Source organism: Capsicum annuum, unplaced genomic scaffold (assembly GCF_002878395.1).
Source record: "Capsicum annuum cultivar UCD-10X-F1 unplaced genomic scaffold, UCD10Xv1.1 ctg4249, whole genome shotgun sequence".
In the NCBI taxonomy this organism is placed as follows: Eukaryota; Viridiplantae; Streptophyta; class Magnoliopsida; order Solanales; family Solanaceae; genus Capsicum; species Capsicum annuum.
Genome location: NW_025849891.1, coordinates 25,054 through 39,774, shown reverse-complemented (window position 1 = coordinate 39,774; position 14,721 = coordinate 25,054). Strand labels below are relative to the sequence as shown.

At 31.5% G+C, this 14,721-nt stretch overlaps 1 long non-coding RNA gene across 1 annotated transcript; it reads left to right on the top strand.

The window, feature by feature from the left end:
* The first annotated feature begins 157 nt into the window (after positions 1-157).
* On the top strand, positions 158-5,716 carry LOC124891927. Its single transcript, XR_007049955.1, has 3 exons — positions 158-4,358; positions 4,447-4,514; positions 4,740-5,716. It is a non-coding gene; the product is annotated as an uncharacterized LOC124891927 (long non-coding RNA).
* Positions 5,717-14,721: the final 9,005 nt, after the last annotated feature.

Genomic DNA, 14,721 nt, shown 5'->3' with positions numbered 1-14,721 from the left:
TCCGCCTTTCAATGAGACACGTTGGACCGTCACTCCATTCAAAGTGATATGCTATATTCAAAATAGGTCGTACACCTTTCAATGAGACATATTGGACTATCACTCCTTTCAAAGTGACATGTTACATTCAAAATAAGTCGTCCGCCTTTCAATGAGACACGTTGGACCGTCCTCTTTCAATGAGACATATTGGACCATCACTCCGTTCAAAGTGACATGTTACATTCAAAATAAGTCGTCCGCCTTTCAATGAGACACGTTGGACCGTCACTCTGTTCAAAGTGGTATATTACATCCAAAATAGATCGTTCGCCTTTCAATGAGACATGTTGGATTCTCACTCCGTTCAAAGTGACATGTTACATTCGAAATAGGTCGTTCGCCTTTCAATGAGACACGTTGGACTGTCACTTCGTTCAAAGTGACATGCTACATCCAGAATAGGTCGTCCACCTTTCAATGAGACATGTTAGACCGTCAGTCCGTTCAAAGTGACATGTTATATTCCAAGATAGGCCATCCGCATTTCAATGAAATATGTTGGACCGTCTCTCCTTTCAAAGTGACATGTTAAATCCAAAATAGGTCTTCTGCCTTTCAATGAGACACGTTGGACTGTCACTCCGTTCAAAGTGATATGTTATATCCAAAATAGGTCGTTCGCCTTTCAATGAGATACGTTGGACCATGACTCCATTCAAAGTGATATTTTACATTCAAAATAGGTCGTCCGTCTTTCAATGAGACATATTGGATCTTCACTCCGTTTAAAGTAACATGTTACATCCAAGATAGGTCGCCCACCTTTCAATGAGACACATTAGACTGTCGAGAAAAATTGGTTACATGTTAACATTTTCGTTTGAAGACTTCTACATTATCTTCAAATACAAAGGGGCAAGTTGTTGATACCCAATTTCAGCTTTTCATAACTGGCAAAAAATGCAATTTTCACACATTTTTTGCAATTGTTGATAAATTATTGATAATCATAATTATTTTAGAATTTTTACTCATTTATTGTCATATTTTAAAATTTTATAAATTTTAGACTTTTTATCAGTGTATTATTATTGTTGCACATTAATTTGCTACATACACAGCACAACACTGTAATTTTCACTGCACAGTATAATTTTAATAATTTATAACATAATATATTTTTAAATATAACTTTTTTTATTGTTGTTGTTTATATTCTTCTATATTTATACATCGGCATCCATATTTTTGTATATTATTTAATACGATTCATAAATGTGAGTCAATTTTAATACACATTATAATAATAAATTCAGTGTATTTATTTATAGGCAAAAAATTATCTTCAGTAATGCATTGCTTACCTATATTGAGGTTGCAATTCAACATTGATAGCTGATGAATATTTGTACAGATTTTCTTCTTCGAAAAGGTTGAAAAAAACTTACCAAAATTTGAAACATTGGCCAAGCATTTATGGGATGGATCCACACTTTTCATCATTTTTCTTTTCCTTTTAAACACTACACATACAACATAAAGAAAAAAGAAAAGGTTCTCTCCTATCTCACTTTCTCTCTCTTAGTTTACTCTCTTTTTCTTTTCTCTTTACTGTCATCCACCCCACAATATTTCCCTTGCATTTTCCTATAAAACAAAGAACAAGCAACAACAACAAGCCTCCTCCATTTTTTTTTTTTTACATTTTCATAAACAACAATTACTCCCTCCACTAATCTCCAGATCCCGCTAGCCACTAGATTCAGCCACCATTGTCAAACCAGATCCGGCGACCTCCCTGGCAAACACACTCCAGATCCAGTAGCCCGCTACCCCCACTGAAAGTAATATTATGTTGTTTAATTTTCTTAGTGATTTTATTTTTTTGTGATATATTGGTATTGTTTTATCTGTGCAAAAATATTTTTTTTGGGGCAATGATATTATCTTTTCGTCAGATATTTGAGGCCACCTCATTACAAAAGACGAATTTTATTTTTCAAGTTATTTATTCTTTTTTAAAAAATAGACATTTCGCCAGTGTTATTCTCCTGAAATTTTGCTCGTTTTGGCTTTGTCTGTTCTTTGATGTTGTTTGTTGTTGGTGGTATAGTGTTTTGAAAATATTGTTGCTTACTTTATCATTATGCTTAGGTTGCTTACTTTATCATTATGTTTAGGTTGGTACTTCCTCTACTGTAGTTTGATTGACTAAAAAATATTTTTCAAATGATGTCTCTTTTGTTATTTTTTGGTACCGGTAGTTATGAATTATTGTTTACTGTTCTACTTGGTTACTGTTCCTTTACAATTTTTTTTAGATCATTTTGTCTCTCGTATTATTTACACTAATAATAAAATAAATATTTTGGGCAATGATGAAATTGTTATAACTTTTTTGAAAATTTTACCTGAGCCCGCTTTTTAATAAAAATTATATTTTTTAATACATATATGTGCACATGCCTTATTATAATTATTTCTTTGTTACTAATATTTTTACTATAAGTGTTTGTACAGGTTCTCGGGAATACTTGTCGAAAAGGACACTCAAAAGAGAGTTCAACCTTATTTTATGTTTGTATTTTTTTATTCTTATAGTTGTACAAATATTGTCATAGTGAAACTTTATTTTTTGAGGCGTTGGGCGGGGATGTTCTTTATTTACGCAATCTTTAACACACGTGTAGGCAAATTTAGGCCTCCTATATTTATATTAAATTGATTTAGACATCTAATCAAATAATTCTCAATTTTTACACTAAAAACATTACGTAATCTTTTCTTTTAAATAAATTTTCTTTTATTCAATCTTTATTTTTCTTTTCATATACATTCTTATATATTTTTTTTATTTACATATTTTCATATACTTTTATACATAGTTTTACTATAATATAGATAATTTGTACATCTTTTATACATAAATTATTTACATCATTTTAATACACTTTTTTTATTTGTATATACACATAGATTTTTTTTTATCTATTAATAAACCTAAGTCTGGCCGGGAACCACATGTGTGGATTCTGAAGGGTGCCTAATACCTCTCCTTCGGAATAATTTGAACCCGTACTTAGAATCTAAACTGGTTCGTAGATTAAAACACAAGTCATACATGTTAATAAATATGTTTCCTTTTTTTTCTTAAAAATTAGGTGGCGACTCTGTACATAATTAATTCTTTTTTTTAGAGTCCATAAGTTGTGCTTGTTTTATTAGGTAAAAATCGGGTATGACATATATATGTACTCAAAGTATAACGGGGGTATATACATACCATTTATCATAGTTCGAGGGTATATTTATACTTTTTCTGATTTAAGAAAAAGAACATTTGCATTAAAGTTTAATAATGTATGATATATTTTAGTGAACATTTAAATATTTTAACTATATCTTAGCAATGGTAAGAGAAAATAGTCAAAGGAGAATTGATTTGGTTGCTTGAGAAAAGAAAAAAGGAAAAAGAAAACGTGCATTAAAATTGACAATATCTAATATATTTTTTAAATATCTAAATTATTTCTTAAACAAGAATATATATATATATATATATACATATATATGTGTGTGTGTGTAAAATAACAGATGGGGAACTGATTTGGTAGCTTGAGAAAAGAAAACAAGAATCAGAAAATGTGCATTAAAATTGACAATATTCGATATATTTTATTATTGTTTTACTAATCACGCGAAATGCAAATAAAATTACTAGTCTATTTAATAAGAATGCATTTGATGAGGGTTTGATAGATTATAGTTAGAGTCATGATTGATTAACTTTCTTTAATATTAAAATATAAAAATTTAGTATAGGTTTTACAATTTTAAAAGAACTTAAAATTGAATTTTGACTTCAAAACTTAACTAGTATTTGACCATAAATTTTTAAATATTTTTAGCAAGTAATTTTTGAGCGAAGATATGAGCGAAGTTAAATCATTTTTTTGGTCAATTTCACCTTATTAAAGTTTTAAAAAAAATAAAATTTAACTCAAATATTAATTTTTTTCTAGTATCTAGAAACTTAAATTATTTGTGAAAGGCATTTTTCAAATAAGCACAATTCGGTCATATCATATGTCAAAGGCTTTTTTTTTTTTTTGGTCAATGGACAAACGGATCCTTAATATTTTTCTAAATTTTGAATTTTCATCAGAAGTTAAACAAGTGTTGTGACAGCCAAACAAATTTTACGAAAACTACTTCCCCACCCTACTACTTTCCCTTTAACTTTTGAGAAAGGTAGGGATTGTGTATGCAAGGTTTTCGGGTGGAAATGGGTGAAGTGCCGGTGTTTGCTGAGACCAATCTAAGCACTCGCATTGTTCTGCTTGTATCTCCCTACGCTACAGCAAACCACTTCAACAGTCAGTCACACCCTTTTCCCTTTTTCTTCCATTTCCAATGCTTTTTTTTTTTGCATTTGAGTGAGTCTTAATAGCTGCCTATTTGTAGGAGAAGTAGAAAGGGCTCACTTGAATTGTTTCCCACAACTGGGGCAGATCAAAGTGGATGCTCTCATGGTATGGATCTCCTCTACTATAACTATTATACTATACTACTGTTTTCTCAAATTAAATTAAATAAAAGATATTCATGTTTTGGACAGTTAGAAAGGAACTCATGCTTTTACCACCTTCCTGAAACTCTGCCTCTAAAGTATGTTCTAAAGGGATTTAGGTCACTACTGCATGTCTATGTTAGCAGCACTATTTCTGGTCCCATAAAATTTAAAACTTGTACAACAGGCACAAACTCAAAATGCAGAAGAAGAAGAAGAAGAAAAGTGGAGAAGATGAAAAGATTAGCCTGCCTTAAAGATCTACTTTTAAGAATTCTTCATTTATCAAAAAAGAAGAAGAAAATGAAGAAGAAAATAAATAAAGTCTGCCTAGAAGAACTTGATGAGCTTCTAGGTGGATGTGATGGTGAGGAACCGAGAACCTCTCCATCAGATTTATCTGAAGCTGTTTCAGTTTCGGGCATTATCAGGAATTCTCATCAATGAGATCATGCGTTGCTCTCTCCTTTTCCAGCCAAAACACCTCTGCAAAGAGTTAGTAATACCTCAACAACGAAGTCCAAAGGGATTGAAATTGGAAGTTGTATTGTTTTCGCCTCATAAAGTCTCTCTAGTCTCCGCAATAGGAGACTGCTGCCCAGTCATGTTTCTCTTCATCCAAGTCTAGTATTTGATATTTCTGACGAGGATTAGTGAAAATGGAACTTACAATACATACCACCATGAGAAATTACTTAACAGCATTGCTGATGGAAGGATTTGATCTGAGGCAGCAGTACTAAAATGTTACGTAACAACGCAGAAATGAACTTCTCATCTTTCTACTGAACTCCTTTCCATTTACAATCTTCAGCTTTTAGGCTTTGGTGGCTGAGTTGGCAAAGACAATGCTAAACGTAGCTTCACTACTGGAGAAGATCTTCACTCGTAGATTTGAAAGGCTGCTATCAGGATTTGTCGTCTATTCCGAACTGTTGCGTCTCAGATATAAAAAATCATATCCCTTTCTCGCCTCATGCTGTATAGATGTAAAAGATTAATCAGTGTTTCTACAAGGTTGATGGAATTACCTAGGCATTATGGTTCATTCGAAGGCATTAATCAGTGTTTCTAAAATTTGGTATCAAAGCCTATGTTGTTTAAAGTTACGGAAGTGGTATATATGTGGAATAGTATATATTTGGATAATATAAAACTAAATTTAGATATTGTCCAAAATATTATTTAGATGAATAATGTACAAAAATTACCAAAATATAAAGAATTAAAGCAAATAATATCGGAAAAACATGGAGAATTAAAAATAAGGATAGAAAGACTACAATATAACATAATTGTCGGAGTTAGTAAAAACTCAATAAATGCACAAAAAGAAGAAATATCAAATTTAGAATCAACAATAGATAGTCTAGAATATACATACCAACATGATCTATTAACAATTAAATAAAGATGAACAAAGAAGAATTTATAATAGATGAAAAAATATATGAAAACTATGAAGGATTAAAAATAAAAATAGTATTTTCTAATCTAGGAAGAAGGTATAAGAAAATAGGTGAACATTTATATTTAATGTTAGAAAAAGAAGAATTAAAATTAGAAGATAAATTGGCAGCTATGGAAAGAATAGAAAAAGAAAATGAAGAAATAGATAGAAAAAAGAAAATAGAAAAACTGAAACAACAAACTACAGAACAAATACGAAAAATAGAAGAAACTAAAAATAGTAGGATTGCTGAATTAGAAAAAGAACTACAAATGCTAAAAGATTTGTATGAAAAAAGACAGAAAGAAAAAGAAGAAAAAGATATAGAACAAAATTATTAAACGAAATAAATCAATTTAAAGAAAAATTAGAAATAAATACAATAGATATTGAAGAAACAAATAATTATGATTCAGGAGATAGTGAAACATATACAAAAATCTTAACAAATACAAAAAATTTAGAAATCAATGAAAAACAAGAAGTAATTAATGAAGAAAACTTAGAAAATAGAAACACAGAAATAAATACTCTTGATAAGAAAGAAAATGAAAATATAATACCTAGAACATCAAAAATAAGAAGACCTATATATTATAAAAATAAGTTTAAAAGATATAATCTAAAAGATGAATATGACAACTGGACACCAAAACAAATAGTTAATAAAAATTATAACTTTTTAGACTTAGATTGTGTAATAGATACAGAAAAAACAATACAATTATGGATAAGATATATGACAAAACAATTATTAGATAATAATATAAACGTAACAGATGCACCAGAATATATAGAAAGAACACTAATAGGAATAGTGAAATTATGGTTTTCAAATTTAACTGAAAATAGCAAGAAGATATTAAGAACTGATAAACCTACAGAAGGAACATCATCAACAACTACAACTAAATTAACACCTATAGAATTATTAAAAAAATATGAAATAGTTATAAAAGATGAATTTAGCAGCATGACAACAACAGAAGAAGAACAAAATGAAGAGAAAGATACAAATAGGAATTTAATGTTAAAATTAGCAATATGTAATATGTGTTACATAGATGAGTATACTTGCGCATTTAAAGAATATTATTATAAAGGAACATATAATACAGAAGAAAGTAATGAAATAAGAAAATTATATTTTAATAAATTACCTGAACCATTCAGTTCAAAAATAATAAATAGTTGGGATGAAGCAAAAATAGTATATACTATAGGAGCAAGAATAAAAATTTTACAACAATGGTAGAGAAACCTATGTGAAAAATATAGAGAAGAAATAAAAATGGAAAAAACATTAATAAGAAATTTAGCATGTTGCAAAGATAAAATAGCACCTCAATTTGGATGCGAAGAAAGATATTATAAGAAAAGAAAAAGACATAAGAAATATAAGAAATACAAAAAATCAAAATATAAATATAAGAAACCAAGAAAAAGATATTATGTAAAAAATTATAAACATAAAAGACCATATAAGAAAAAGAAATCTATAAAAGAATGTACTTGTTATAATTGCGGAAAATTAGGACATTTAGCTAGAGATTGTAAATTACCTAAAAACCCAAAAAATAAACAAATATCAGAAATAAAAATAGAAAATACAGAATATATGCAGATAGATTATATAGATTACGAACAAATAATACAAAGGTATGTTGGTGGCTAACAAAGAAAATACAAAATTCAGTTACAATAAAAGAGATTCGGAGACTAGTCTTGAATATATTAAATTTCACATTTATAATTGAAGTAATTAGTAATAACAAAAATGTTATTGCAGATTACATATCAAGACAAAGCTACACAAACTGATATAATAGAAGAGGATACTATAGAAAAGATATTCTACACCCTAACTACGCGTTCAATGAAAGTGGACAATATAGGTAATGAAATAGAAAAGCTAAAGACTAATGAAGTTAAATTGAAGTTTGAAGCTACAAATCAGCTAACTCAGCAGTGTGCAGAGCTATGTCGATCGGAAGACATTTAAATTTCAGAGCTAGAAGGAGACGTTGGGATACTCCATGAAACCCATAACGTTTATCAATCTACTTCTGCAGGTACAAGCAAAGGAGTTACGAAAAACACAAATATGAACCTAAACAGGCTATTTGATAAATTATTTATTCCAAATATATCAAAAGATCCTATGTTCATACCCCCACAAATTACCACATACTGAGATAGTTTAAACAAAGACAAAAAGACCTACAACTATACAGCCCGAACATACATAGAAAATATTTACAAAATACAAACCTTCTTAAATACCAACCCCAGAGCTATAAACATCCAAGAACCACATACGAATTACATAACCTAGAAGCTAACCGGATACAATAAGCTAATTGCTTTGTCCAAAACCAAACCAAGTCTAGTTAAAACCTGTTACGAATATGGACTACTTAGTACCATATATACCCAAGACGGAAATAAAATATCCAATATACCAGAAATATATGATTCATTTAACATTTTTAAAAGAATAACCAAAGGTAACCTATTTTTTATAAAATTTTACACGGCACCAGCAGAGATATTGTATGATGAAGTTAAATAACCTATACAAGTTGTAAAAATAGGAATGACCCGAGATATGATTATACCAGAAGATATTATTCCATAACCAGAAATACCTACACCATCAACAACAAAGAAGAAACATCCCTTTTTCCAACACCATCAATAACACACCATAAGTTCCAACAATGCAAACCCCACCATATACATCAATAACAGAATCAACAATAAAGAAACAAACAAAATAGATACAACAAAAATGATACTGCCAACAAGGCTTTTAAAATTCTCTCAACAGATGACTTTTTTTGCATATTGTAATAAAAATTCTCGATTCATTTATTCAACACTTAAAAATTTCATCAATTTTTTTAAATAAATATGATATAGGTTAATGGTAATAAATTAAAAGACAGATATAAATAACTTGTAAAGAAAAAGATGAGAATGAAAAAGAAATAGTGAACTATACCTTAATGTCATAATGGGATCAAAATAATAATTTCACTCGAGGAAAAATATGGATCGATTTAGATCCAAAAAGATTTTTATAAGAAATAAAAGAGAAAAGAGAGAAAAAAAGGTTGTGATAACCCTAAAGAGTAGAGAAAGAAAAAGACCAGAGATGAATAAAATAAATTTAGGGCTGAAGTTGAAGGATTAAGATAATTCTAGATATATTGTGTACATAGACGTGGGTTTCAATATTCATTAATAATTTAAGGGGCACGAGGAAGACTAGTGACATTGAAAAGACAAGATAAGATTACTCAATGAACTCATTTTTGAGTTATCCAAGAAACATTGTTTACGGCCTTAGTAGTACTACTTTATCTACTCGGATAGAAGCTTGCTTTAAAATAAAAATAAATTCAAACAGATATGCCATTTGTTGCAACAGATAACAATATCTATTTAAAAATCCCAATAGCTCAGTTATCTGTTACAATAGGTATCAATATTTGTTTAAAAATCCCAACAGCTCAGTCATTTGTGAAAACAAATGCAAATGTACATTTGATGATTAAATTAGATATGTTATCTATTACAACAGATATCAATATCTATTTGAAAATTTCTAACAGCTCAGTCAAAACTACCGAGCAGGGGTAAAAATACGATAAGTAGATACATAATTTCGAGTGTGATCAGACAACCAAAAATCAGACAATGACAGAGCGGGAGAAAGAAAACTCCCCATGTCTGGGAACTCACAATCGATAGAGGGGCAAAGTCAGCGAAGTTTCCATGGTGTTCTACCTTTGCGTAGTCTCGGTCCACAGTGGAAGTCTCCGCACCTGAGCCTCGTTAGACTCAGCTGAAGTGTAAGGTGTAAGGTCCTCGACAACCTTAAGGTTCTTCGGTCTCCGCTAGCTCACTGGTCTAGCTCCATGGCACCGAAAATGTATCAGGGCTCAAGTGATTCACCGAAGCGACGAGACCTCGAAGGAAAAGCCTATTTGATAATGAAAGTGACCAAAGATATTCGTTTTTCAAAAAACTTTAGCTTGTACACAAATACAGCAGTCCCTTCCTAAATCCATGTGAATTCCTCTTCGTAGTTTTTCATTTCACCAGGCCCGTGAAATGATTTGACTTCCAAAATTCAGTAAGATTGGGGATATCAAAAGAAAGGGGGTCTCACTAATTCTTTTATTGTGGATATGAATATGTAATTCGCCTCCGAAGATTAATAACGAAAGGTTGGTTTGTTTATCTGCAATTGAAAAAATAAATATCGATTGGATCCATTGATATGCGTTTTTTCTTTCATCTGCTTAAACTTAAACGATTGCCGTGAGTAAACTTATAGGAATAGTTGAATTTCACTTAGTTCTTTGGAAGATCTATCTCGTGTCTGGTACTGCATGGTTCCACTCTGCTATCATAATAGATGGAAATGTCTATTTAATAATTAAATCAGATATGACATCTATTGCAATAAATATGAATATCTAATTGAAAATTTCCAACAGCTCAGTCATTTTTTGCAACATATTTCATTGCAATTGATTTAGGTAAAACTAGAGATGAATAAATGAGTTCATAGGGTCAACTATAACTTTAATTGAGTGTTTGCAACTGCATGGTGTTGGCATTGCATTCATACCAATTTGATTCGTAGATCGATCACTTTGAGTTGAAAAGATTCTCATTAACTTAATGTTAAGCTAGTACCTAAATTGATTTAGTCAGAAATAGGGATGAATGAGTTCTCATTAACTGAATGTTAAGATAGTACCTAAATTGATTTAGATGGAACTAGGGGTGAATTAGTTCATAGGGTCAACTATAACTTTAATTGAGTTTTTGCAACTGCATGGTGTTGGCATTGCATTCATACCAATTCAATTCATAGATCGATCACTTTGAGTTGAAAAGATTCTCATTAACTTAATGTTAAGCTAGTACCTAAATTGATTTAGGTGGAACAAGGGATAAATGAGTTCTCATTAACTTAATGCTAAGATAGTACCTAAATTGATTTAGGTGGAACTAGGGATGAATGAGTTCATAGGGTCAACTACAACTTCAATTGAGTCTTTGCAATAGCATAGTGTTGGTATTACGTTTATCCCGATCCAAGTCGTCGATCGACCACTCTAAGTTAAAATGAGTTCTCATTAACTTAGTACTAAGATAGTTCCTAAATTAATTTAGGTGGAACTAGGGATGAACGAGCTCATAGGGTCCACTAAAACTTTAATTGAGTCATTGCATTTGGATGATGTTGGTGTTGCATTTATCTCGAACCAAGGTCGGTCACTCTGAGTTGAAATGAGTTCTCATTAACTTAATGTTAAGATAGAACCTTAATTTATTTAGGTGGAACTAGGGATGAATGAGTTTTTAGGGTAAAAAACAACTTCATCGAGTCTTTACAATTGCAAGGTGTTGGTCTTGCGTTTATCCTGACCCGAGTCGTCGATCGATCACTCTGAGTTGAAATGAGTTCTTATTAACTCATGTTAATGTAGTACCTAAATTGATTTAGGTGTAACTATGGATGAATGAGTTCATAGGGTCAACTATAACTTCAATTGAGTCTTTGCAATTGCATGGTGTTAGTATTGCGTTCATCCCGACTCGAGCCACCGATCGATCACTCTGAGTTGAAATGAGTTCTCATTAACTTAATGTTAAGATAGTACCTAAATTGATTTAGGTGGAACTAGGGATTAGTGAGCTCATAAGGTCAACTACAGCTTCAATTGAATCATTTCAATTGAATGGTATTGGTATTGCATTTATCCTGACCTGAGTCATCGATCGATCACTCTGAGTTAAAATATGTTTTCATTAACTTAATGTTAATATAGTACCTAAATTGATTTAGGGGTATCTAGGGATGAATGAGCTCATAGGTCCAACTACAACTTCAATTGAGTCATTGTAGTTGCATGGTGTTGGTATTACGTTTATCCCAACCTGAGTCGTTGATTGATCACTTGAGTTGAAATGAGTTCTCATAAACTTAATGTTAAGATATAACCTTAATTAATTTAGGTGAAATTAGGGGTGAATGAGTTCATATGGACAACAACAACTTTAATTGAGTCTTTGCAATTGCATGGTGTTGGTATTGCATTCATACCGACTTAAGTCGTCGATCGATCACTCTGAGTTAAAATGAGTTCTCATTAACTTAATATTTTAAAAGCTATATATTTTAAAATTTTAAAATTTAATTAAGATCAATTCAGACCAAATTAACAATTTTAAAACTTATCATTCTTTTTCAAAATTACAAATCAACTCATACAAATCATCTATTTGTGTGAAGAACTTTTCCTCATTTTAAATTTGAAGTTCTCACTCTCCCCCCCCCTCTCTCTCTCTCAATAATACAGACAATAACTACTCAACATATTGCTCAACCTTCAAATTAGATCGATTTTCTTCCCATTTTTGACCCCATAGTTGTTATTTTAGACTTTATTCTTGGTTGTATCCATCGTTTTCTTTGTCTTCGCAGGTAACAGAGTTTGAGAAGAGTTCTACATTTATTCTTTATTCTAAAATTTAGGGTTGTTTAGTTAATGATAAAAAAGAAGACTTTTAGTTGTATTATCTTCGATAATGGGTTAAGATTTTGAGTTTTGATGCTAAAAAAGTAGGAAGCAACCGAGAAAACCCTAGTTTTCTCTCAATGTTTTATTGAATATCGTGGTATTATTGGATGGTGTATGTGGTGTTGTTGGTGGTTGTTGTTGGTGGTGTCGGTATTTGTGTTTTTGGTAGGGGTGTAGGTAGACTTGGTGTTGGTATTAGTGGCATTGGTGGTGACATTGGTTGTGGTGTTGGTGGTCCACCTGTTGCAACAGGTGGAAGATCTGTTGGGAGATATTAAATAGGTCTTCAAACAGATTCCTCATCTGTTCCAACTGATGGGTTATTCGTAGGAATATTTTTTTGTAATGTGGCGTAGAATAATTTGTTGAAATTTGTCCATCTATTACAACAGGTGAAAGATCTGTTGAGAGATATTAAATAGGTCTTCAAACAGATTCCCCATTGATTTCAACTGATGGGTTATCCATTGGAATTTTTTTTGTAATGTGGAGTAGAATAGTTTATTAAAATTTATCTTACCTTTTTAAAAAAAATTATCCAGACATCAAATGCAATGTATTTTTTGTTTTTCTATTATTTGCAGTTAAAAGATGTCTCCCAAACGAAAAAAATTGAAAGTGGATCAACTTTTGATCACCCAACAAAAAAGGCTAGAGTACAGATAGATTCGAAGGAACTTCTTGAAAAATCTCCGTCAGGGCAAAATAAAGCTGAGGAAAGTGATAACTCCTTCTCACCAATGGGGTGTGAAATAATATCAAAATCCTAGCATGATTCTTCCAAAACCATTAGTATCGAAAGGTTTCAAGTTGAGATGGCGATGAATATCCCTAAGAAGTAACTGGTGATCTTGTACTTAAATGCCAGTTGGGGAAATATTTGACGAACTTGGGACTATTATAAAGAATGAAATCATAGATGGAATTTTTAAGAAGAGTTGCTTTGCATACATTCTTGAGCTGCCTGAGGACCGCACTCCGTTTCCCAATGAGCATGGTATATGGGCTTCTCAAGCACAGGATCAAGTATGCGGGGGATTATAAAGATTTGAAGGAGGGTGAAAAAAAAGATGGATGAAATCTGGATCAGCTACTGCAGCATGCCGATTTATTTTGGATTGAAAGAGTTTGCCATAGTGATATGCTTGAGATGCGATTGTCTAGAAAAACATCTCATCAAGGAAACACCCCACAAAGAGTCCAATAAACGCAAGGAAAAAAAAGATGGGTTGTTGTCTATGTTGGATGTAGCTACAAAGCGGAGGATTTAATGGCAGATGTCAAGGATAAAAACATACCAAAGTACTACAAGAAGAAATTATGCTTTGTTTGATTTATCCATTCCTCTATATTGGCAAGAGACGTCAGGAAAGTCATAGAAGATGATTTGTTGGTGCTTCCTAATGATTTTGAGAAATTTAATGATTATCCTAGGATCGGACAACTACTACTTGACTGTCCAATAGTTACTAACAAAGCTATCCACAAGTACCATCACATTATACGGCTTTTCTTGGGATTTCATGGTAAAATTGATCACTATTTTAACTCATCCATTAATTTATATTGGATATAGTTATTATGACTTTTTTTTCTTGCTTCCTGTTTACATTTTTTAGGTTTGGGCATGTGAAGCCATTTCTCCTCTCCAAAGTAGTTCAAGGATTACTCGGATGAGGTTTCTCATCCAAGGATCCTTAGGTGGTTGGCTGCAAAAAGCAGCAACAAAAACATTAAGGAGGCTGATTTCTTTAACCTTCCAGATGATGCAGTACACCTTCTTTCTTTAAACTAAAATAATTTGTCTCAAAGAAAGATACTGAACAGATGTGCCATCTCATGCGACAAATTACCCGTTAACTTCAACTGGTGCAATAGATGAGTAAGCTGTTACGACAAATGATCCATATTTTGTAATAGATTAACCATCTGTTGCTCTGGTTCTCTGAACTCGACTCAGCAGATTACCCATCTACTGCAAATTATGCAACAGATAGGTAATCTGGTGCAACATATTGTTAATCTGTTAAGACAAACAGATCAGCTATTGTAGTAGCTATATCATCTGTTGCATAAGTTGGCTATAATAACATGTAACCCAACTGACTGCAAAT